Source organism: Neofelis nebulosa, chromosome 1, assembly GCF_028018385.1.
Source record: "Neofelis nebulosa isolate mNeoNeb1 chromosome 1, mNeoNeb1.pri, whole genome shotgun sequence".
NCBI lineage: Eukaryota > Metazoa > Chordata > Mammalia > Carnivora > Felidae > Neofelis > Neofelis nebulosa.
In genome coordinates this window covers 104,927,801-104,953,248 of record NC_080782.1, presented here as the reverse complement: position 1 = coordinate 104,953,248, position 25,448 = coordinate 104,927,801, and the positions used below count along the sequence as shown (strand labels likewise).

Here is a 25,448-nt window from a genome sequence, read left to right as displayed (position 1 = left end):
AAGAAGTCTGTAGCTATTGGGGGGAAAAATTGAAAAAAAAATTATGTAAAGAGAAATCCTACTTTATTTCAACTTTCATTATAAAATGAGGTTTTGTTTTACATAATAGGATTTAGTAAAGAAAAATAGAAGCTGTTCTACGTATTTCAAGTGGGAGGAAATTTTAATACAAGGAATTGGATGCGTACAAAATTCCTGGGAGGGCTGGAAGAGGCAAGGGTGGGGAAAGCCACAAGCTTTCAAATATGTGGCTAGCTTCAAGAGACAGGAAGTTTCAGGGACTAAAGGAAACTACTGCTGGTGATGTCATCTGCTTCCAGCTCTGAGGAGGATGATTCACAGCAGAATGGGATTCTGTACAAACTCTGATATCTCCTGACACCCACACACCTGCCCGCTCCTGACCGAAGAGCAATAACGTGGCTTCTACCTCTCTTCTCCCTTCAAAATCTCCTGCCAATACTTCTGGTCATCAGCACAGGACTTGAAAACTACCCATAAGGGATACTGGGAAATGTAGTTCCCAGGCTTCCAGCCCTAACAATAAGAAGGAAGTGCACAGCAGATACAGTTAAAGAAACAGAACTCAAAAGAATTGAAAGCAGAAAGCTTTTGCCAACGGAAAAGGAAAAATCATGATTTTATTATTGTAAGATACCCAAATCCTTAAGTATTTATACCCAGCTGCAACGTGAAAAAAAATTTTTTTTAAGTTTTTATTATTTATTTATTTATTTTGAGAGAGAGCAAGCAAGCCCTCACGCAGTGGGGAGGGGCAAAGAGGAAGAGAGAGAGAGAATCCCAAGCAGGCTCTACACTCTGTGCTGACCCCAGTGAGGGGCTTGATCTCATGAACGTGACATCATGACCTGATTCGAAATCAACAGTCAGATGCTTAACCAAATGAGCCACCCAGGCACCCCCAACTTTTTCTTTTAAAACAATATTTTGTTCATTTGCTGTGGCTGTCCCATTGTCTTCTGGATTGTCCTTCCCCTAGGATTTCACTGACTACATACTCTTGGCCATCAGAATTTTTTTTTTCCTGTCTAAGGTGGTAACTGTCAAAAGAGGAATCTTGGTAAATATGTTTATTTCCAGGACTAATTCCTGACTTTTATTATCTATTGCTGTGGAACAAGCTTCACGCTAAAACTTAGTGACTTCAACAATCGTTACCTTTTTTTCAGTTGTGTGGGCATGGAATTCAGGGAAGGGCTGGGATCTTCTGCTCTCCGTGGTGTCAGTGGAGTCACTCAGCTACATTCAATAAGTGGCTGGCAGACTTCCAAAGGACTTCACTTACGTCTGGTATTTTGGTGCCTCTCCATATGGCATCTCTCTGTCCATGCGCTAACCTAGACTTCCCCACAGTTCCGTCTCAGGTAGTTGGACCTCACACATTGTGGCTGGTTTCCCAGAGGGAGAAAGCAGAACCTGCCAGGGAACAAATCCCAGAATGTCACTTCTGCCATATTTTACGGGTCAGAGAAAGTTGCATTGGAGAGGAGGAAACATGGGCTGTACCTCGTGAAGGGGAGAACAGGAAGTGTGCACAGAGAGGGAAGGAATTGATTGGTGGCCATCTTTGCACACTGACTTGATTCTATTCTCCTAACTACTAACTTCGATTCTTACTCTCTTAGATGCTATCCTTACCTCACAGAACACAGATGCTGTTCTGAGCCTTAACTTTCATCCTGTTTCTTCTCATCCATCAGTGGCCTCTTTTTGCTTATGTAGCCTATGAATAATAAATGCTTGAGCAAGTAATTCAGATATATGTACATATATATGCAAATATAGTACACGCATGTTCCATTCCAATCTATTTGTTAAATATGAGCTAAGTTTAATGTCTTCTTTTTTGTTTTAATAAACAAAAATATGAACAGAGATCTTACACTATGTTTTTATGCTTCACTCTGAAGATCATTCTTTCATTTTAGTCTCATCATGGCTTTCTTGAGTTTCCTCATTAATTCCTTATCCAAGCCTCTTCTACGTACCTGCGAGATGACTTCAAGATCTGGCTTCTTCTTTTATCCTCTTTATTTGCTGAGATGTATCAGATATCTAATACAGCTTGACTTTGTTCCACATTTCACAGTAGGTATTCTAAGAAATAAATATATAAATTATATATACAGTATGTACCAAAGCTGAGCATTGCCAAAGCTTAAGATTTATAGTGGGGTAAAGTAGGTTTGTTGTTGTTTTTCTTCTTCTTCTTCTGTTTTTAAGTAGATCTCAGGTACTCTCATCCATCTTTAAAAAAAAAAAGTCAGGGGCACCTGGGTGGCTCAGTCGGTTAAGCGTCCGACTTTGGCTCAGGTCATGATCTCACGGTTCATGAGTTCGAGCCCCGCATCAGGCTCTGTGCTGACAGCCTGGAGCCTGCTTCGGATTCTGTGTTTCCCTCTCTCTGCCCCTTCCCCACTCACACTCTGTCTCTCTCTCAAAAATAAATAAACATTAAAAAAAAATTTTTTTAATAAAAATATAAAAAAAAGTCATTTGGGGGGCACCTCGGTGGCTCAGTTGGTTAAGCATCTGACTTAAATTCAGGTCATGATCTCAACGGTTCATGAGTTCCAGCCCCACATCGGGCTCTGTGCTGACAGCTCAGAGCCTGGAGTCTGTTTCTGATTCTGTGTCTCCCTCTCCCTCTGCCCCTCCCCTGCTCACACTCTGTCTCTCCAAAAATAAATAGTAAGCATTATTTTTTAAAAAGTCGTTTGGGAATTAAACACTGATGACAATTCTTTGTGTTCTCTCACAGAGTGGAAGAAAGAATAATCTAAGCTTATGCATGCCTTTTCATCTCTGTGTCCTCAGAGTTCGAGCACAGATGCCAGCAAATAGTAGGTGCTTAATAAATGTTTGTTATACTAAATGCTGGCCCCTTACATTTACCTATCCAAGTGGAAATGTACACTTTGCTTCACAATTACTTATCAAGAAATTCTGAGACACATAAATATGTGCTTTCTATAATACAAAAACAAAACTCAGATCATCCTCAAAGGTATCAAATAGAAGGTAAAGAAGAAACAAAAAGAGATTGGACAGCACACTTATAAGTACTCTATCCTCTTAGTTATAAGTACATATTAATTTCCTTCTAATCTTTACCAAAAAAAAAGTATGTGGGGGTGTGGAAACAGAAGACGGTGGGTCTTAAGGCAATGAGCAAGGGTCAAAGGATTTTTAATCATCCCTTGTGATCTGTAGTGCATTTCTGTGCCAGGATTATCTCCAAACAGGCCTCAGAAGAAAAGAAGGAGAGAAGGAGGCCAGCTTCCTTTTTAATCCAACATGAAGCTACATTGTGCAGAACCCAGATGTCTAGGCTGCAGAAGCCTGTGACAGCTTCAGCAGGAGCAAGGAGAAACTGTTAATGGGGCAGGAGAACCCCAGAAAGCCTGTGGGCAGCCCAGGGCCTCCCTTGGGGCAATTCCTGTGCTTCTGGCTGCCAGACATGATGCATACCTCAGGGGCCTGAGTGAAGGCCTAGGGGGGCCTCTTCCTCTCTCCTCTTGTCTAATTTAACATGGTTTCTTTCTGGCTCCCCTCGAGCTTCAGAAGGGAGTGCTTGCCTACTTGACAGAGTCCTATGGAACTTTTCTTAGTCCCTATTTCGAAATAAGCGCTGGAGGCAGTGTGTCAGGCAAGTGCTGAGAAGCAAGAAATGTGTGCAGGGTTGTGTGTGTGGCTTGGGGGCTGGAAGGGAACCTCGCCACTGACTAGAGGCCGTTTGTTCCTTTCATTTCAAGCTCCTGTTCTTATTGTTTTCACCAAGACATTTTTCTTCCCCAAATGCAAAAACTAGAGCTACACGGCCCATCAATCTCTGGTCCTTTTTATACGAGCAAACTCTGGACTCACTATGGCTAGGAAGCAACAGCCCAGCTCCCTCCAAAGGTGCTGACAGTTCACCTCCAGGCTCCCTTCCAGTCTGCAGGCAGGGAAGGGGGGGATATCTGCTCTGGGGCAGTAGCTTCTAGGGGTTCTGCCCTAAGGTACAGAATAGTTACCCTTACTGAGACTTGAGCGGGGGGGGGGGGGGGGGGGGGTGGGTGGGGAAAGGATAGTGACAAGCAGGTTTCAAGCTGGCCTATCAGTCATTTACAGGGAAGACATTCCTTTTAGATTTTCCAAAGTCTACGTTCCCTAATCCGGGCCCTTTTCCCAAGTCTCTGGGCCTCAGCCCTTCATAAGTGAAATGAAAAGGCTGGGCTGGAGGGTCTCTTTACTGCTCTGACCTCCTCTGATCCCATGACCTTCTCATTATCAGGGATGACAGAGACCAGCAGAGACCTGAAAAATCCAGAAGAATGGAAAACCCCCAGATCTAAATTTTTTCACCTTAGAATATCATGCTTTTCTTTTTTTTAAGTTTATTTATTTTGAGAGAAAGAGACACAGAGAGAGAGACAGAGAGAGAGGGACAGAAAGAGCAGGGGAGGGGCACAGAGATTGGGAGAGAGAGAATATCCCAAGCAGGCTCCACGCTGACAGTGTAGAGCCTGACACAGGGCTGAAACCCACAAACTGTGAGATCATGACCTGAGCCGAAACCAAGAGTCCGACACTTAACAGAAGGAGCCACCCAGGCGCCTCTAGAATATCATTTCTTGAGTTGGAATGTGCATGTCCTGAATCATGGAGACGCACACAACAAAAGGTCTGACTCTGGTGGTTTACCCATTTCTCCATCCTGCCCTCTGAAATCCTGAAAATGTCTCTGCTCACCTTTCCAAATATAACTGACTGCTTAAACTACAGCCGTTCTCCCTTCCCCCACCCCAACTTGTCTTTCTCATTTCTCTCTTGAGTCAGCCCTGTCCCACTGGGAGTGGGGGTGGTGCTTGCTTTAAATGCCCTCTCTTTCATCTCTGCACCCATTTTTTAAATGCTAGCACACATATATTTAACAATACAGCTTTACACAGAATGCTAAGAGGACTTTTCTTATATTTTACAGAGAGACATGAAACATATGGACTTTCTATTAATATTCATACCATGGCACAGCCAAATCTAACTCCTAAATAGATGCATTACAGTTTGTTTGGAGTTTAAAGGCTTAACAACAATAATGAAGGGAGGAGCAAGACTAATTTATTTTACATAACTGAATGAGAGATTAATTTAGGAAATAGTAAATGCAATTTAATATGGTCTCCTGTGCCCTGAAGTAGGTGGTGCCAGATTTGGAGGGGTGACTGCTATGTCCAGATAATCACAATCTCTCACTGTGCCGTCTCTCCTTTTGTTCCTTGTAGAGCTCTGTATGGATAGGCTACGTGTCAATTATTCCCACGTTACAGACGTGAATACTGACTTAGTGAGACAATTGAGTTGCCCAAACTGTCAAGGCAATTTAAAGGGTGAATGAAGGGGCACCTGCGTGGTTCATTTGGTTGAGTATCTGTCTGACTCTTGATTTCAGCTCAGGTCATGTTCCCAAGGTCATGGGACTGAGCTCCACGTAGGACTCTGCACTAAGCATGGAGACTGCTTAAGATTCTCTCTTTCTCTCTCCTTCTGCCCAACTTGTACACTCTCCCTCTAAAATGAATGAATGAATGAATGAATGAATGAATGGTGAGTGAAGACTTCCAAGGCTTCTGATTCTTAAACTTCCATCCACAGCACTGTTTAAAATATGGATGATCTTTCTGAAAGAAAGATCACCTGTTTTACCTTCTCTGCTCACCTGTTCCTGGATTGAAAGTTGGGTGAAAGTTGAAGGAAGGGGAAAAAGAGGTCAGCTCAGGGTTAAAACTCTTCTCAAAACAATTTGACCCTTGCCCAGCTGTGCTCAAATGCTGCTTCTGCTTCCAGGATTTGTAGAAGCCCATAATCACAAAAACTATCGTTCCTTTTCTCACATGTAGCTGACCAAAAGTGTGTGGGCAGAATCCAACACACGGGTCACCTTTCTTTTGTCTGAAATGATAAGCTACAGCATTCATGGGGTAGGACACTGGGTGGGACATCTCTGTACAATTTCATCATCTTCCTTGCCTTGTGTCCTTTAGCAGATGTATAAATGTTAAAACTCTTGCTACCAACTAATGAAAACTTTTCATGTTTAATGTGAAATGGAGAAAAACTTACAAACTGGAAGTAACAAGAATATGAATTTAGGAAATATATTGATGTTCTCATTTATTCTAATTCAACAAATTCAACAATGTAGGGAAAAAATATAGTTTCAGCTCTGACTGTGCACAATGTACTGGTAGTTTTATGGGGAGAGACCTATTGTGATTTGTTTCAAAATTCAGTTACAAATATTGCTGCCCAGTTTTATTTGGGGTTCATGTCAAGGATTTTTTTTTCATGGTGCTTTTTTATTGAGGCCCTGAAAAGGTCTACAAATATTCAGAGTATAAAGGAGGTCTTACAAAAACAAAACAAAAGAAAAAAAGAAAAAACCTCAGGAATGCTAGAATTTTTTTATGAAAAATACTAAACAAAGGGCTTCTCACATTATTTAAACAAGATGAGCTGAAATGTTTATCAGTCCACTTTGTATTGAAAAATTGCAGATCCTTTTTTTTTTTTTTTTTTTTTAGTTTTCTAAATCTTTTTTTTTTTTTTACAATGGTTTTTATGCCCAAATGACAGCATTTCATTCTCTGAAGGCCTCTGACCTGATGTGAACTAAACTTCATTCTGATATGGCCGAAGCAGTTTCCAGTTCTCTATTTTGGAGGGATTGGTGAGGGAATACTTCAGGGTGGTCACATCAAAAAGTTTGAAATACCCCAGCATATGTGAGCAAAACTTCTTCCGTGACTTGGAGACAGATAACCTGAAGAGCAGAATGAAAAGATGTGCAAATAGGAGATTCTGTTTCAGGGTGTCCCTACCTTTGACCAAATGGTCATTTTTTTAGCACAGTTATCTGGTGATATTACCTTGGCAAAAACCTGTGATAATTTTTTTTTAACATTTATTTATTTTTGAGACAGAGAGAGACAGAGCATGAACAGGGGAGGGTCAGAGACAGAGGGAGACACAGAATCTGAAACGAGCTCTGGGCTCTGAGCTGTCAGCACAGAGCCCGATGCGGGGCTCGAACTCACAGACCGTGAGATCATGACCTGAGCCGAAGTCGGCCGCTTAACCGACTGAGACACCCAGGCGCCCCAAAGTGTGATAATTTTGAGTTCTTTTAGTGTCGCTGCTGGTTTTAAATGTCTTTCTCCCCCGCTCAGTTCAGTATTTCTCTTTGGTTCTTGCCTTTCCTCAACACACACACACACACACACACACACACACTCCTACTGGGAAACTTCCCTTTCCTTTTAGTCTTCACCCCACTAGAGCTGGTTGTTTGGATATTGTCATTAACTGAATTGCCTCATTTTTGTTAAAATTATTTCATGTAATCACTTAAGATGTATATTCATTAGAAGCCTGTTCAAATAGCTTTTAAATCGAATGGATTTCAAAGGCTTCTCTATGCCTCAGTTTCCTCATCTAAAAAAAATGGGGATAGTAACAAGAGCTCTCTCAAAGGAGGCTGAGAGAACTATAATGAGAAGATTCCAGGAAAGCCCTCATTAGGTGCTCAAAAACTATCTGATGTGACTGTTCTAAATTCAGACAGGCATCTTTCATTCTTTGGACCAAGATCTTGCTGGACTAAGGTTGAGGGTACGTGAAGATGCTGAGATGTGCTTCCTTGGACAACTCTGAGAGGAGGCAGGGACAGCATTCAGTCACCCAGTTTATGGTTACCTACCCTTCAGGGTATCTTCCAGTTTCCCTCGGTTTGACCTCACTGGAAAAGGATAAGCTTTCCCTTTCAGATCAAGGAATAAAACAATGTTCCACTTCTCTGCCAGTCCCAAGCTCCATACTGGCCCAAAGTGTGAGGGGAAAACGTAAGCCTCCTCCTCCATGTTAATTCAAATAGCTGCATTAAAGCAGCACACGAAAAGCAGGCTTTTCACTTTGATAAGGTCTCCATTCATGCGGAAGGTCAGAGACTCGGGATAAGATTTGCCCCAAGAGGGGCCCCTGGCTGCCTCAGTTGGTTAAGCTTCGGACTCTTGGTTTCAGCTCAGGTCATGATCTCATGGTTCATGGGTTCGAGCCCTGCATCAGGCTCTGCACTGACAGTGTGGAGCCTGCTTGGGATTCTCTGTCTCTGTCTCTCTGCCCTTTCCCTACCTGGGTGCTTTTTCTCTCAACATAAATAGATAAACATTAATAAAAAAAAAAAAAGATTGGCATCTAGAAACAGAATAAGATTAATTGGCCATTATTTATGGAAGCATCCTGTACCAGCCCAATCTTGCCATGTAAAGGGAGTCACAGGCCCCCTTCCCACCCCTTGTCATCAGGGGAAGGAAGTGACAGGGATCTGCCAGGCATCTTGGGATGTTATGTGTGTTTGCAACTTGAGGCAGGATTTCTCATCTCTCTCTTGTTCTCGTTTTGTACGCCTGCTGCCAAGGCATCTCTGACACAACCTACCCAAAACCTCTTCCAGGATCCTCTGCCATGTTGTCCCTGGAGCTGCTTTTTTCCTTTCTGTTTCTGTTTCTCAGAATGTGAAAATTCTCTAGCAAAAGGTTTTTTTTATTTTGTCATGCTCAAGGTCTCATGTTTTTGTCAAATAAGGAACATCAGGAAGTCAACTGCTCTCTCTCCCTCTCTCTGGAACTCAGCCAGTGCCACACCAACATGGAATTAGAACTCCGGAACTCAAGACCCATGCTTTGTCTGCAAGCTTATCCAACCTGCATCCAGCACCAGAACTTTACTGAGATCCCTGCCAGATGGGCAAAAGTCCAGATCTAGCATATACGAGGCGAGATCTACATCAGGACGTCACAGAAGGATCAATGAACTAAATTCATCTCCCTTTCCTTCTAATATCCTCCTGAAAAATAAAAAATCAAATCGACTCTCAGTCACAGAAGTTAATGCTAACGAGGCAGCCGGCTTGGGTATGTACTTCACTGTCTTCTGGCTACAGACCATGAGCTCAGGACTTCACCTTCCTCCCTCTCGCTGTCCTCATCTGTCACAGTGACACAGGAACTGTACATCTCCGGGGCTCTTATTTTAGTCTTTTGCCTCCTTCCTTCCAGGTTGAACCCCCCGCCCCCAAGGTGCACGCGGTTGATGCTCAGCCTAGGATGCGTGATGCCTGACCTAAACAGACCTTTCTTGGAAGCTTCCTGACTTGACGCAACCACCTTGTGATCACCCAAGTGGAACCTCTGGCAGAGGAGTATGAGCGGCTGATCGCTGAGCACAGGACGGTGAGCTCCAGGAAGCGAGCGTGCACTGCGTGCAGAGGCATTCCCCGAATAGTTTCAGCTGGGGAGGATGGGGCTGTGACTCACATCCCCAGCGCACGTCTCCGAAGCGGCACGGAGTGGGCGGGGACGCTCACCCTGGGAGGGGGGCGGGGATCACCTGGGGAGGTCAGGCACTGGGGCCGGGAGCACTGACTCCTGCACAAGGGCAGCCACGCTGACTCACAAAGGAAAGCAAGAGGGCGATGACCAAATGTGAAAGAAGCAAGTCGCCTGTGTCAGGGAGGCTCTTAGAGAGACAGGAAGCATGATCAGCTGGAACCAAGCTCAGAAAAGGAAAATTCAGCGCGACTTCATGCCTTTGTTCTCGCTGAAATTTATCAAGATGCGCCTCTGCTGAGCGTAGCACTGGCGATTCTGAGAAGCCAGATGCAGCCGCCCCCTGTTCCTGGGTCCCCGCAGTCAAATGTCTGCAGGGCCTGCAGGGAGGGAGAACCCTGGTTCAGCCTAGCTCCCACCGCCAACATCATCCTCCCCCCCCCCCCCCCCCCCACTTTCCGTGTGATCACTAGAGCTGACATCTGGTGACAGCTTCCCCAGTTTTATGGGCTGTGACCTGCCAAAGCGTGGTGGCCAGCTGAGGGAGACACTCTGCTCCCCAAGATAAGAACCCAGGCACCAGCCTGAGCCAGGCCAGAGGAAGAGGCATATGTTCTCAATGTGTCTACCCAAAGGAAGACAGCTTTTTTTTTTTTTTTTTTTTTTAACACAAAGACCTCCTATAAGCTAGCTGTGGTCTGTTCGCTGAGCCCTGGCTATATGGCAAACTCTGTGTTAAGACTCTGGTGCATATCGTCACAATTCATTTTTACAACAATCCTAAGAGGCAGATTCTTTTAGTATCTTTGTTTTGTGGATGGGGAAATGGAAGCACAGAGGGGTAGATCAATCTGCTCTTACCACATACAGCTATTTGTGTCACGTTTGGAATTTGAACACAGGCCCTGCCCCCTCCTGGTATGATTTTGTTCAGTCCTGACCATGATGATGATGATGATGGCGACTTAAGTCTTGGGGAGTGAGGATGTCTTTTGAGGCTGTGTTCTCAGGAGTCTCTTGGTCAGCCTAATGTGGCCGTTGGGTGAACAGGAAATGGTGGACTCTTGAATTCTTACAGACATTGGCTCCATCCATCTAGGGCAGGCTGTCCCAAGGCCCACCCTCAGGGTAGGATGCGGTTAAAGTGTCCCTGGCTGAGTAGCAGGCCTGGGTGGAAGTCCCCAGGCAGCACAGGGCAACGGGCCCTCTTGATGAACACGGACTTGATGAACACAGACCTGCTCTGTTCCCTCAATGCCCTGAGCGTGGTGAACCTTCCGGCTATGCAGGGTATTTATACAGAACTCTCCAGGAAATGACAGATAGGATAGCCTGTCATTGGAGGTGTTGCTCTCAAGAGAGACAGCAACCTTTAGTCCAAAAGTTCTGAAGCACGAGTGCCCTTAAAATCAAACTCGCAGCCCAGGAATTGGCATGCTAGCAATTTCCCCAGGCTGTTTTGATGTAAGTAGCTCTTAACACTATTCTTCATGAAACATCACTTCGGGCCTTACATGCCACACGATGTAGGTCGTCTTCCCAGTTAAACAGAACATGCAAAGTGGACACTGAAAGTTTCCCTGTCAAACGAGAGCCAACAGCTCTGGTGTCTTGGCTAAACACCGTATCTTTCTAGGACATTTTATTTTTGAAACAGAACAGAAATGCTTTGCTCACAACCAGTGCAGGTGAATGTTCTTAGAGGGAGTGGGTGTGGGGCAACAACCTGTGATGCCATCAGTTGCTTTGAAGAAAAATCACAGGAAAAGAATATGGAAGTATGAGTGGTCTGGGCTACATTTTGGAGTGGGGGGGCTGTGGCGAATGAACGGTTTCCCAATGGTGCTGCAAAACTAAAGATTTTCAGGTATAAAAACAAGTATCTGGAAAATGAGGGCCTATAAGTATTTATGCCTCAGAGTGTGGCTTCTACATCCAAGTTCAGAAATGGGGGGTTTTCAGGGTAGAGGGGGAAGTGCTTCCTTTAATTTCCCACCCAGCCTCCCTCCTGCTTACAGAAGTAACAGGCTTGACCTGGGCTGTGATATGAAAAAACATCATGAAGGCATGTGGCCCAGAAATTTCTCTCCAACCTGCCTGACACGTTATTCATATATGGTTTCCCTTTGCTTCTGGAAGCATTGGGAACTGTAAGATCACCCACATGAAAGTGACTGAGAAGGAACGCCTTACTCCCTTTGTCATATGCCATCTTGGTAGGGATTGCTTACATACCCTGGCAGTTAGCTGAGAGAATGAAGGCAGGTAAGGAAGGATCAGATGGACAATGGGATGGGAGAGGGTGAATGAGACCAGACAGGCCACCTCAAGGGGGTCTGTGTGCTCTCCCATGACAAAGGCCAGTTTTGTTCACTCCCTTCATCCATATGATTACAGGTGGAACTATTCCTATCCTCCCCACCAAAAACCATGAGCTCCCTCTCTCCAGATTGCCCCATTGCTTAGATTCAATACTCTAATTAAGAGTTCAAACAGTTGACTGCATCACATATTCTGGCTTCTTCCTTTTTCAAAGAAGTGAGGCAAGTGTATGGTGTGTGTGTGTGTGTGTGTGTGTGTGTGTACATGCATGTGGGAGGTGTATTACAGACTTCTTCCCTTTATACGCCCCCTAGGCCCTTTCATGGGTCCACCAGTTTGGACCATCCTAGGAACTGCACAGACAAGAGGCAGAGGCCAGGAACCTGTCTCTTATGGGGAGATGATTCCAAGGCGGAGCCAAAGCTGCGGCCATTTGCCCTGTGAAAGGAGCTGCCTCCCCGTCAGATGGGAAGGCCAGGGCTCAGCCACCTCAAACCACCTGGCAGCTCCCTGCATTCCATTCATCAAGTCAGCAGGGCCACAACGGGCACCTGTAAGAAAGGCGCGTCCCTGCTACTTTCCTCTTAGCTGACGCTCAGGGGGCAGACACTCAGGGTCACAAAGCATGTGGGAAGCCAAGGTAGATGGTGAGGCTGGGAAAGGACAGCCTCCTGGGGCCTCAGTTCTGTCAATTCTAAAACAAATGAGTTGATCATAGAATTCCTTTCTGGTTCTTAAGTTGTATGATTCTATAAGATGTCTCCATTGTTGGTTTGGCACACATTTTGATGTGTGTGTATGCAGAGACCTATCACATAGGCGTTTACATTAATTCAATTATATAAGTTTTCTCTTGCATACTTAAAATAAAAATGCTGTAAAATTATATTTTGCCTACACATATGCATTATAGATTTATACCAACACGATACTGGACAGGGTTATATGCCCAGAACTTTGTATAACTGTACTTTATGGGAGGTTTAAATACTTGTCTAATTTACCTCCGATTGCTCTCGGCTTTAGAACCTAATCCCACAGAAGATGAGATTCCACTGAAATTATTATGTTGCTGGAATGTGCAGAGGGTATAAGGAAAAGAACGTGGGTTTGGAGTCAGATTCATTGGGGTTTGAATCCTGCATTTGAATCTCAGCGATGCTATCATTAGATGGCATCTTGGACAAGTTCCTTAAGTTCTCCTGACCCCAGTTTCTTCATCGTCAAGTAGGAATCAATAATAATACCCACCTCACCAGATTATTATGGAGATTAAATGAAATAGTACATATGACTCTACCATACAGTGTATGTTACTAAGGGACCCAGGACTGCGTATCACTCAGTGTATGATTTATTTGATGTCTACACGGTACAGCCCACGTACACTGGCATATCTAGCATTACTGTTTGACAGCCAAATCAAGCACTTTAGTAGCCATTCATACCCCAAAGGAAACTGCTCTGATGCACCTCGAAAGACTCCTAGATCATATTTTCCTAATATGAGTTCCAATTCAGCAGAGGATTCTATAGTCATAAATTTGGAACATTCTGTATTTTCTATGCTCCTCCTTGAGAGTCAGAGTATATTGACACATTAGAGGATTTAAGAATTCCTGCAGTAAAAATACCTGTTTAACCTGGGACATGTTATATCTTCTAATACTTACTAGTATTAGACAAGGTTCCCAGAGCCATTACCTCGGTAAATATTTCCAAAGTGCGCAATTTTTGAGAGCCTAGGTCACTGTTGGCATGTGTTACCCTACCTTCTAGGAGCCCCTGGCTGGGCAGATAGTTAGTTCTATGCGTATTTCTTTTACCAGCACAATGGAAGTCGGTGTTCCTGGGTACCATTGGCATCAGAATCATCCAGAGTGCTTTATAAAAATGTAGCTTCCTTGGATCCACCCCAAAGCTGAATTAGACAAATGGGTCAGAAGTGTGCACTTTAAATAGGCATTGCAAGCATCAACTCAAGTTTGAGATGCACTGGTAGGTGTTAGGAGTTAAATTTAAGCTGGCAGTGATAAAGAGGCCTCGCCTGCTTCTTGCACTCGATCTCCAAGTTTGTGGAGCTGATTTACATTTGGTTTAAGGGACAAAAGGGAATCTTTGCCTACCTCTTCGTGTTGGAAGCTCTAGTGAGCAGATTAAAGTCAGTGTAGTATGGGGTCCTTTAATCTGATGGCTTTCCTGCCCCTGGCCCCCAGAGAACGGGCATCTTCATGTTTACGGGAACTGCTTCTGCCCAAGGGTGGTGTCCCTTGACAAAACTACTCTGTGGCCCGACTCCCCACATAAAGCACTCAGATAAAGGGTGATGTGGAAGGAGAAAAGCAATGAATGGCAGCATGCAGCCTCGGGGATGGAGGTATGGAAAGAAGAGGATGATCTTTAATTAAGAGAGGCGCCATATTAGAGGTTTACTCCGCGGGTCAGTGCCCTTGTGCTGTTACTAGGAGTAGTAAGGGTCTCCTTGAAAAGGGAATGGGCCTGAACCCTTGCTCTAACCTTCTGGAAGGCAAACGGGTCTCTCGGGGGACTAGATAAGCCCAGTCTCCAGTGTTACAGTGCAGAGATATGTTCAAGGTCAGGGGCCTCGTGATCCCTCAAGGGTAACCACATGCCTCTGGAGTTAAGCTGGGAGCCTACCTTAAAGATACACCTAGTTGCCTCTTGAAGAGACAGATATTCCATTGCTATTGCTTCTGCCTTGCCGCACAAATCATATGTGCTGTGGTGTCTTGCGAGCTACTTATCTGCATGTGCTCCGTTGTGCATATTCAAACGACAAATCAGTTGCCTTTCTTTCCACACTGATCTGAAGGCAGCTCTGTCTGTTGGCTAGACTTCTAATTCCCTAACAGTAGGAAGGGGAGGTTGAACTTCAGCTGTCTCATTCCAAGCAGGAATTCAGTCTCCTTAAATTATGAGAACGGGGTAAAATCTAACAGTTGGCTCCTGCCAACAGGAGATCTCTAGGGGGAAGTGAGAGAGGAAGGAAGAAGGAGCTTTGGAGGCTGGAGCACACTGAGCTAGAGCATTAAGGGTCATGGGGGAAGGGAGTCAGGAAGCCCCTCCTGATGTTGACCTTGCCCCCTCTCTCCTCTTTACTGAGGTGCTTCGCTGAACTTCTGGGAATCTGCCTCCACCTCTTCCCCAAATTTTATCTCCTTTTTCTTCTTCCAGGGAAGAGGGGTAAGTCAACGCAGGAAAGTCATGATACTGAGAGTCATGAGGGAAATCGTGCTACCCAGGCATAACATAGCATGGTACTTAGAGAGCAAATGGGGCCGGAAGTTGTCTTACTTCCTGTGACTGTACCCTGTGCAGCCCAGTGAGCTACCCTCCCCACCCCACTCACCCCCGCCAGTGCTGGACTACTTCCCCTCACCGCAAACACCCGATGTACTTGGAAAATAGCAGTATGTATAACAAATTCAGAAAAGTTGTTGGTGATTTATGGGAGTCTGATTTCCCTCCGAGGACTTTGTGCTTTGTAAAGTGCAGAGGGAGAGGGGCAGTGGTGGCGCTGAGGGCCCTCAGACCGTTCCCCTGCCATTCACCTCTGGCCTCTTCAAATGCTTGTGGAGTAGAATTTCTGGTTGAATCATATGGTTTGGGTTGAGAAAAAGGAGGCTGATAAGCGGGGGAAACAGCAAGATGATTTCGAAATGGCATCATTACAATCTGATCAAATAAACCAAGTGACCTTTCTTTCCAAATAACTATCTCATGAAATTACTCTCAATTCCTCCTCTACCTCACCCTGCACCACACGAGCTAGGTGCTGCCCTTCTGCATTCCACGAGACATATGACAACTGGTCAGCTTCCCGCAGAAAGGAAGGACACGCTCTTCCCTTGTAGCTACCATTTCCCATTTAAGAAAGAAGCATCTGTGTTGCATGTTTCCACCGGTCGTCCTGCATGTGCCCATGACTCTTACCCACTTTCCGTTAGATGCCCTGTGCACCCACCAAGTGGAGATCAAGTGAGTTTCTGACCACCATTGTGTTGCAGCTGCCCTCCATCTGGCTAGTTCTGCCCTGAGTTTTTCTCTGTTCCTAGGCTATCTCTGACATAGTGACCCATTTTACCTCTGTCTGTTCAGAAGTGGCTGTTGTGGTGGGGAGAGGGATGAATCACTTTGTATCCATAACAATGCAAGCGATCCCCAAACATCAGACACTTTTTACTGTTCAAAGTCCTCGAACAGGCTTTGAAGGAAACTCCACAAAGCAGTTACCTCTGGCTCAACACCTGGGATGATGCTGCCCAACCCGAAATAGAAAACTCGAGAAACTACCTCAGCGCCACTGGAGATACAAGTTTCGAACAGAAAGACCGGGTCGCTCTAACCGCTTCAGCATATTTCCTTCCAGCCAAGCAATAAGCCCACGGTACAGCGGAATTCCAGAGACTTCCTGACTTAGCACTAAGCTGCCATTTTGTCATGTCTCCATTTGAGCCCTCCCATTAGTCGGCCTAATGGTACCATAACTAATAAATCAGGTAGAGCCCGGCTGCCTCCTAAAAGATGGATTTGCCTTGATTCTCTGTACCACATGCAAGCAAGCAGTAATTTATACACTGCCTGGAAACCAGTAGCACAAACACTGATAAGTAAATGTTCGGTTGAAGCCGAATTCCCCCTACTCGTCATGAAAGAAACTTGGATGCTGACTCTCAAGTGTCAATCATCTTGAATCATGCTGCTGTCGAATTTAGCTAATGTGCTTTTCAAAGTAGCGTCTCCCATTAAGCCAAATGATGCCTTCAGGCACAGTGTTCCTTTAAAATGCTCTGCCATATTTGAGTAGAAAATAGATGTGGAAAAATGTTAAGTCTATTTGGACAATTGGTTATATAGCCAGGGTTAAATGTTTGTATTTCATGTTACTATTTTTAATCAAAAGTTCTCAAATAATTACAGCCTAAAGGAAACCGCAGTAAACATTTTAACCAGAAATTTACTCACTGTATTGGATAATTACCAAAGAATAAATAAATAGCATTTATGAAGGGGGAAGAAAGAAGAGTTGACATTGTTCAAAGTTGCCAACTTCCAAGAACAGAATCTCTACCCCACGGCTTCCCTCCGTCCTCCAGACCCCTCTTAGCTCCTCTTCCCACCTTACCCAAGAACTCAACCACCTTCTGAACTTTCCCTCCATTTCTCCCCGTGGAAACTTGCCCAATGGAAAAGATCTGGAAAGTCATTTTCATTACGGTGTACGTGACTGATAATCTAAGTGTTACATGTTTTCAGATTATTCACTTATTTTAACGTACTGCATAACGTTTTAGTCTAAAGAAATAAGCCCTAATGGGAAACTCAGCAGCCAGACCATGGGTGAAAAATGATTTTTGCCAATAAGCGTAGTAGCAATAGAGGAATGCCTCCTCAACCCAAGTGAGATCTTAATAGCACAGAAGTTTTGGAGCTACTAATGTACGTGGAAGAAAACAAAATATTTGACAAGTCCAGTTTTAAAAATATAGTTGTGTTCCAAAAATGTAAGTGGCCTCACTAAATGTAGTCAATATAGTATGTGACATTTGGGTTTTGGAAAAATTAGCAAGAATACATACTGAGAACCTGCTCCCCACACACATTTTTAAAGAGTTTACTATATAGGGGCGCCTGGGTGGCTCAGTCGGTTGAGCTTCCAATTTCGGCTCAGGTCATGATCTCACAGTCTGTGAGTTCGATCCCCGGGTCAGGCTCTGTGCTGACAGCTCGGAGCCTGGAGCCTGCTTTGGATTCTGTGTCTCCCTCTCTCTGACCCTTCCCCATTCAAGCTCTGACTCTCTCTGTCTCAAAAATAAATAAACATTAAAAAAAATTTTTTAAAGAGTTTACTATGCAGTCTTACATTAAGGGGATGGAAAAGGAGTAAAGCAGAGAAAGATCCCAGAGGTTCCTGGAGGACCAAAAACTAGAAGACCATGGGACCTAAGTCTACTGCTCTCAGGTGCTCCATACATGTGTGGAGGAAGGAACCTGGCGAAAGGCTGTAAAACTAGGTGACTACCACGACACTGGTGACCTTTATTGAGGAGAATTCCAGAAGCCATTGTTCTCATGATAAAGACCAAACATCTCAAGGCCCTGGGTAATCTGGCCCCTGCCAACTTCTCATGTCTCTGCATCACCTCCCACCCTTACCCCAGCTCTTTGTGCTCCAGCCAAGGGTCTTTACACTTGCACTCTCCGAGTCTGAAACACTCTCACATTCCTCCAACTGTTCTAGTGAATTCTTGCTCACCCTTCAAAGCGCAGCTCAGTGGTTCTATCCTCTGAGAAGCCAGCGTGATTCCTCAGACTGGACAAAATTTTCTGTTTTCACAACTCCTACTCTTTCCCTCCAAAGCCACTTTTCCTACTTTGTAATTATGTGTTCGTGTGACCGTTAATTCGTGCCTGTGTCCCCTACTGCTCTGTATGTACCACAAAGATGGGCCATATCTCGTTATTTTACCTTTGTGTTCCCAGTGCCACGTACAGCGTTTGGCACATAATGTGTACTCCATAAATGTTAATAATCAAAATTTTTTCTCACCATGTGCTATGAACCGAATGTTTGTGTTCCCCACAAAATTTGTATGTTGAAGCCTCATCCCCAGTGTGATGGTATTTACAGGTGAGGCCTCTGGGAGACAATTAAGTCATGAAGGTGGAGCCTTCAGGAATGGGATGAATATCCTTTTAAGAAAAGATCTTTCTCCACCATGTGAAGTGATAGCAAGAAGGCATCTGTCTGCGAACCAGGAAGAGGCCTCCCACTAGACACCAAATTGGCCGGCACTTTGATTTCAGATTTCCCAACCTCTGGAACCGTGAGAAATAAATTTCTGTTGGTTAAGCCATCCAGTCTATGGCATTCTGTTAGAGCAGCTTGAACTAAGACAGCAAGGCAGCTCAGGACAGACAGCAAGCTGTGTAGTCTTGAGCACGTGGCTTAAGTTCTCCAAACCTCAGTTTCATTTCATTGTGGTATAAACGACCCATAACCTCTCTACCATGACATTAATAATAGCACCCACTTCTGAGGATTGTTTTGGGCATGAAATGAAACAATACATGCATATCATGTCTGGTACGTATGGAGTACAAACACTCAATAAACATTTCTTATTACTGCTGCTACAACTTACCTCTGTGCACCAGCTATCTCATCCATCAGGTGATGGTTTCGAAGGTTCCTTCTGGTTTCAAACACACTAGGACTCCTAAGTAATCCTAAAAGAAAAGTTCGTCGTCATCTGGATTTGTCAACTTGGCAACTTTAACAATCAATATACTAATCTTTTTTCTCAGTTACAAAACTTCTGCAGGCACCAGCAATGATTCATCAGCTTGTAAGACGCATGAATTTAGGGCATGACCATTAATTTTATGAACTTGCATCACATGTACCAGAACTCCTCTTTTCTTCTCACAAGATTCTAGGAAGTGTAAGGAGGAGGTGATACAGAATGATGAAGCTCCATTTCCATCTGCTGTCCCAAACGGGGCGGAGGGGGGGGGGGCATATTTTAACTTTTGATGATCTGACAACAGGGTAGATATATATGCCCGTATTTGAAAGAGGAAAAAACCCAGAAAATCAAAAGTAAGATATTCATATCACACAAGTCAAAATATTAAACAGAGGCCTGTGTGCAACTCTGTGGTTTGCAAACTCTGTCATAGATCTTTCTTGATTTCAACCCACATGTAAGAAGTAATGTTCGTTATCTGGTAATTAATTGCATACACTGTTTTACTTCCAGTAAAAAACATACTCTATGCTCTTATGTTTAATGAACAGTTTTATGCCCATTTTATGCATGAGAAAGTTGAGGACCTATGAGGGAAGATAATTACCTAATAATCACACAGCTAATCAGGCATGAGACCCATGCCAAATAAGCCCAAAGGTTTAAGCCTCATGATCAGACACCCCACTTCCCTGTGTTTACCTGCCAAGTCTGTAAGTGTGAGCTGTATTTCATGTTTGTTTCCCATAAATACATCCTTATTGATAATGTCAATAAAGTAAATTTCATCACGCACTTGGAAGGGCTCTGTCTTCATCCTGGCAATGTTTTGCCTTCCAGAAGAACAAAACAATGCACCATAGTTTCCAAGTACCTTTCATTTGTCCCTGGGACCTTTGCTATTTGGATTATACTTCCTCCTTCCCAGACCTTAGCAAATATAATACTTTGGTCCAAATAATTGTGCCTGTAATAAAGATAATTTCAATGGCAAGCACCCTTTCCCCAAACTCCTATGTCTTTTTAGTGCTTTATTTTAGGCTGATCCATACTATCTAAAAATGTTTCAATAATATCTGAAGCTAGAGGAGGGCACAGTGACAAGAAAAAAAATTTATTAAAACTGACAATCAATGTTGGTATAAAGTTTTATAGTTTACCAAGTTGCAAAGCTAAAAGTCATGGGACTTTAAGCAAACCTCATGAGGTAGCTAAAGCAGGCAGGTCTCATGATTCCCATTTCATAAATGAGGAAAATGAGGTTCATTCAGATTTTTTTTACTTCAAATTCTGTGCTAGAGCTATAGTTACACAAGACTCCTGAGGACTTCATTATTAGTGTTATTTTTTATGACTCTTACCCTTCAAAATCAGAAGGGCATTTGCCTGAACTTTCATGCTCACGAGCAAGCAAAGAAATCAGAATTGGTATCATCAGCCAAAATTCACTTAAAATAAGTTTATTTATTATTCTCCAGATACGCTTTGGACAAGTTATTTTTAAAACAATTGTGCATCAGTAAAAGTCCATAGGAACAATGAACACTCCATAGACTTCTGGTGGAGAAAGTGAATTCAGAACAGACCTTGATATGCTGTCAAAATGAAACAATGCCTGGGCAAGTTCCATTACTGTTGCACAAACAAAACCAAGGAAATGGGAGAAGAAAGGAGAAAAGTAAAGTATATTTATGTCCTGCAGGGCTGAAGCTTTGGCAGGAAATTCCAAGTGAGAGTTCTCGTCAGTGCTCTACCAGTTGACCCTGGGATTGTGGAACCTTTGCACGGTCAACTCCAACCAGGCATGTGGTTAGCCCACAGGCTCCAGAGGCTGGAGGGGCCTGGGCCTCCCTTACATTTCCCATGTTCCCCAAAACCTGGCCACTCCATCTGTAGGGCAGTTTCCCTTCTTGCTCCTACAGGACTTGCACACCTGCAATTTAAAGCAGGAAGAGCTGCCTGTCTCCCCTCACCCTTTCCACTGCTCCTACATCCATTGTTTACTGAACCCTGTCTAAGTAAATGTTTGATTTTGCATTCGATACCTCTCACCTGGGAATAGATGACTTAGGTAACTTGAAGAGACAGGCTATATGCCTGACACACAGTAGATATTCTCAAATTATATTACATAACAATCACTTGGAATGGTCTTTTTTTTTTTAATGTTTATTTTTGAGAGAGAGAGAGAGACAGAGTGTGAGCAGGGAAGAGTCAGAGAGGGAGACACAGATACAAAGCAAGCTCTAGGCTCTGAGCTGTCAGTACAGAGCCTGATGTGGGACTCAAACTCACGGACCACGAGATCATGACCTGAGCTGAAGTCGGACTCTTAACCGACTGAGCCACCCAGGCATCCCTGGAATGCCCATTTCAAAAGCAGATTTCTAGGTCCTATCCCTGGAGATTCTGATTTAGTAGGCTTGGAATGGGACCCAATATCTGGATTCTAATCAAACACTCCAGATGATTTTGATGTAGGGGATCTAGGATAGTGCTCTCAGAAATAACATAGCAAGTGCTAAATAACTGAATAAAAGAAAAAATATATCTTGAATGAGTATCACTGGTTGAATAGTGTCTCTCAAATTTGCCTTGCCAGAAGAATTATGGGGATACTCATTAAAAATACTGATTCCTAGGCCTACCCCAGACCTAGTATTCACGATTTCCAGAGAAGGCATCTGGGAATCTAAATTCTTAAATAGGTGCCCCAAATGAATCTTCTGATGAGGCACCTTTGAGGAATACTATCATATACTATGAATTCTGTCATGTCCCCAACACTTACTTCTTGTCCTTTGAAGCAGAGACTTGGGGTGACCACATCCGAGCTCTTATTGTCTTAGGGAAATGGCTCCTTCACTGGAGGACCATTTTAGCGCAAATTAGACCTATCAGCCAGGCCCCAGACACTACTACTTCCAGTAAATAACCACCCTCAGCACAGAACCCAACATGAGGCTCAATCCCACGACCCTGGGATCATGACCCGAGCTGAAATCAAGAGTTGGAAGCTCAACCGACTGAGCCACCCAGGCGCCCCTAAGTCTCTACTATTTTAAATGATAGCTTTTCAGTTGTGTAAGCCTAACAGAGCTTGGGAATACTGATGTATTTTCAAGATTCCCCTCTACGTTTCCTCTCTCACCCCTTGATATGAGGCTTGAGAATGCTATGTTCAAGGTAATGCCTGGTAATTTTGCCCGGGTTTGGTTAATATATCTTTCCCTATTTAATCTGTGCATGCTCCATGTCCTAACATCTATTCCTTACCAGACCAGAAGTTTTTAAATGTGCAAGCCTATTGTGCCTGGGGAAAAATGTTGAACTTTTGCCTTTGTAATAAGATATGCTCCAATTACCAACTTTAGCAATTTAATATAGTTGAATAATAACTGAATGAGACACTTTGTCACTCAGTCATTATTCAAGCTCCTACTGGGGGTGGAGTGAGATGTTGCTGGAGGTCAGCCTATTCCCGGGGGAGCTTAGCCGCACAAATCGACTGAGAGATTTTTTTTAAAAAACAATGTTACAAAAATGAAAAATTCCAGGAAATAGAAGTCAAACTGCAGATTTTCAAAACACTATAAAAGCTCAAATTCAATTTTTAAAAATGGCATCATGCTTGGTGTTAATTTATATGCATGGATACTATGTTGGAGAGATAGAGCAACCACCTGGATAATTCAATCTAAGGAGTGCTTTGTAGGTGGACGGGATCCAAATAGATGAGATCATTTTCACATGGGCTAGAGATACGTGAAAATTTCCCCTCACCCTACACTGCATGTTACCTCAGATTCTGAAGACACTCCAGGATCCATTACAAGCTTCAAGCACTTTACCTTGCTTTGATGTGTACCAAGACATTTCTCTTGAAAATTCAAGGTCTCTGTATTTATATGTGAACCCTGAAGAAGCCAAAGATTTTTGTTTATTTTAGTTTTTTCTTTCTTTCTTTCTTTCTTTCTTTCTTTCTTTCTTTCTTTCGGGGGTACTGTTCCTATATCTAGGACTGAGGCTTCATTTGCCAATGAAGAAACTATCATAGGCAGACTTTGAATTTCTGTACTTAGTGTATATAATGTGTTCTAGAGTCTCACGAAACTTAATCAGGGAAAATCCAAATGGCAGCCTTAGAGAAATAGGGTGTGGTCATTTGGGAAGGCTGCCTCTCCCTCTGGAAGGGCACCTGGTTAAAATGAGGCTGGGTCACAGAGTGTTGGGTCAGTAATGGCTGCCGTAGGGTAGGGATAGATGAAAGCTCTCAGGAAAGATATGGCACTCTTCCAGGGCATAAGAATCCTGATTCCTGCAGACCCACAGTGCTCATTTTGTGTGTGAACATCACTACCAAAGAGGTAATAAAAGTTTCTTCATTTCATATTTCTACAGCAAGGCAGGACCTCACTGGCTGTCTAGCCCAGGGATATTTCACTAGAAGATGTAGGACACTTGCAGGAGTTCTGGAAAAAGTTCTGAAAGGTATAGAAAGCCCTGAGAGACAGACACCCCAGCAAAAGAAGACCAGAGATCTCATGGGAGTAGCTCTTGATCATTCACCTCCTCTCCTATCCCTACCCCACTGTATGCCAATCCCTAGGGTTTTATAAGCTCCTGACCGGGTTGAGGGACCAAGCACAGGTCAAAAAACAAAAACAAAAACAAAAACAAAAACACCCCAGGTCTGGGCTGACAAATTATTTAAGGCATCTCAAGGGGTTTTTCAATTATTTATAATCTGTGACAGTTATACCTACTTTTGTTAACCAAAATTTGTGTCATTTCTGGGGTATCATAAATAGAAATGCTTACAGTCAGGTAAGCATTCACGCAATAGATGGGTTTCCTTGACAGGAGAACTAGCCAAATGATGGATTTCTTGAAAGTCACCAAAGATATCACTCTTACATGGACACAGATAGAAGTTAAAAAACACTTTGCCTAAAGCATATACATTTCTCCATTTTATCCATGCCCTATGAACACAGAGAAAATCCTAATCTTTGCATCATATTTCAGCTCAGGGAACAGAACTGCTTATCTGAAAAGATGCAGTGGCCCTGGCCCGAAGAATATTCAGCTTTTGTCCCAGTGGAATCAAAATCCTCCTTTCCCTGTCTTGGTCCACCTTGAACTGGTTTTTAGAGAGAAACAGATTGATTGCCCTATAGTGGAGATGGCAAGAGAAACTCTAAGCCACATACTGGTAAATGCGAAGCCTCCATCAGCATCACATGCCCCTTTGGAAGCAAACGGAATGATCTTGGTTATGGTCTTCAGTTGTGTCCAAGCTATGGCCTTACCTGACTACTCATCTTCCCTCATTTGAGCCTGATCTGATGACCACACCCCATCTCTACATCAACTCCAGCTCAAGTTCCTCCTTCGGACCGACTCCTTCTTGCTATGCCAAGGGCCACTCTTAGCCTCTGTTTCTGATTTTATCAGCTTTAGTCTAGCAAGTCTTAGTCTAAGCTGCCATAGTGGATTATTCAAGCTGAACACATATATGTCTGCTAGCTCAACCGAGGCCCAGGCACATCAGGAAGACCTAACCTCGTCCGAGGCCCTTGCTCTGGCTCAGCGCCTCTGGCATCTGTTGCACAACTGGGCACTACGGGAAGCATGGTTGCCATCCTCAAAGACCAAGATGGAAAATATAAGCCATTCATTTGGCAACAATGTTGGCATCTTCTTTAATTCATGCTGCCAAGCCCTGACCAGAAAGATCTTGGCCTGTTTATTGCCCAATGCAGTCAGTCCAGACTCAAGGCGGCTCGTCATGGTGAGTAGAGCCAGGTCATGGTGGGCAGAGCCAGCTCTAATGAGATTTATACATTCAAGAAAAGGAAAAGAGAAGGTGATCCAGACTCCATATCAGCCTGTGCCCACCAGACCCAAGCTAGAGGAAAATCTAGAAAACTTCATGAAACTAAACAGGAAAAGGTTTTTTTTTTAATTATTATTATTTAGAAAATGACCAAAAATATTCTCCTCTTTAAATATTTTGATTTGGTTTTCATAGAAAGACTGAATATGTTTTCTGCCCATATGAAGTTGTGTGATCTTTTTCCAGGAATAATGGAAATAGGAAAATACACGTGGAAAAGTAAGCAACTGGAGTAGGGGACATGTTACAATATAGAGAAGAGCTGTGTCACTGCTGCCTACAGAGTGATAATCCTATGTCCCAAGTGATCTTAAAAGCACCTTAAAGAAGCCAGGGAGAAAAGTAAGCACTTGCGAATACATTTCTCTCATTTTATCCTCTCCCCAAATCTTTCAAGTTAAGTGTTATTTCCCCCATTTTGCCAAGAAGGAAACCGAGGCAGCCTCACAGAAGTGAAAGCATTGCTCAAGGCTGCAAAACTAAGTGGTTGTGTTGGGAGATGAGCCCAGTCTACCAGACACCAAGGCTCATAACTGCCTCCAATTAAGGACTGTCATTAACTTAGAC

General features: G+C 43.6%; 1 long non-coding RNA gene across 2 annotated transcripts in view; it reads right to left on the bottom strand.

Moving 5' to 3' along the window:
- Nucleotides 1-25,448, bottom strand: part of LOC131512232 (uncharacterized) — a 115,959-nt gene that overhangs the window by 62,210 nt on the left and 28,301 nt on the right. Inside the window, exons 2-4 of one of the 2 annotated variants that reach the window (XR_009262043.1) lie at nucleotides 18,878-18,962; nucleotides 2,010-2,118; nucleotides 1,180-1,437 (exon numbers count right to left, since the gene is read on the bottom strand). This is a non-coding gene — a long non-coding RNA (uncharacterized LOC131512232). Of the gene's footprint in view, nucleotides 1-19; nucleotides 1,438-2,009; nucleotides 2,119-18,877; nucleotides 18,963-25,448 lie in introns of those variants that run through there. The other variant, XR_009262042.1, reaches the window with a different exon arrangement.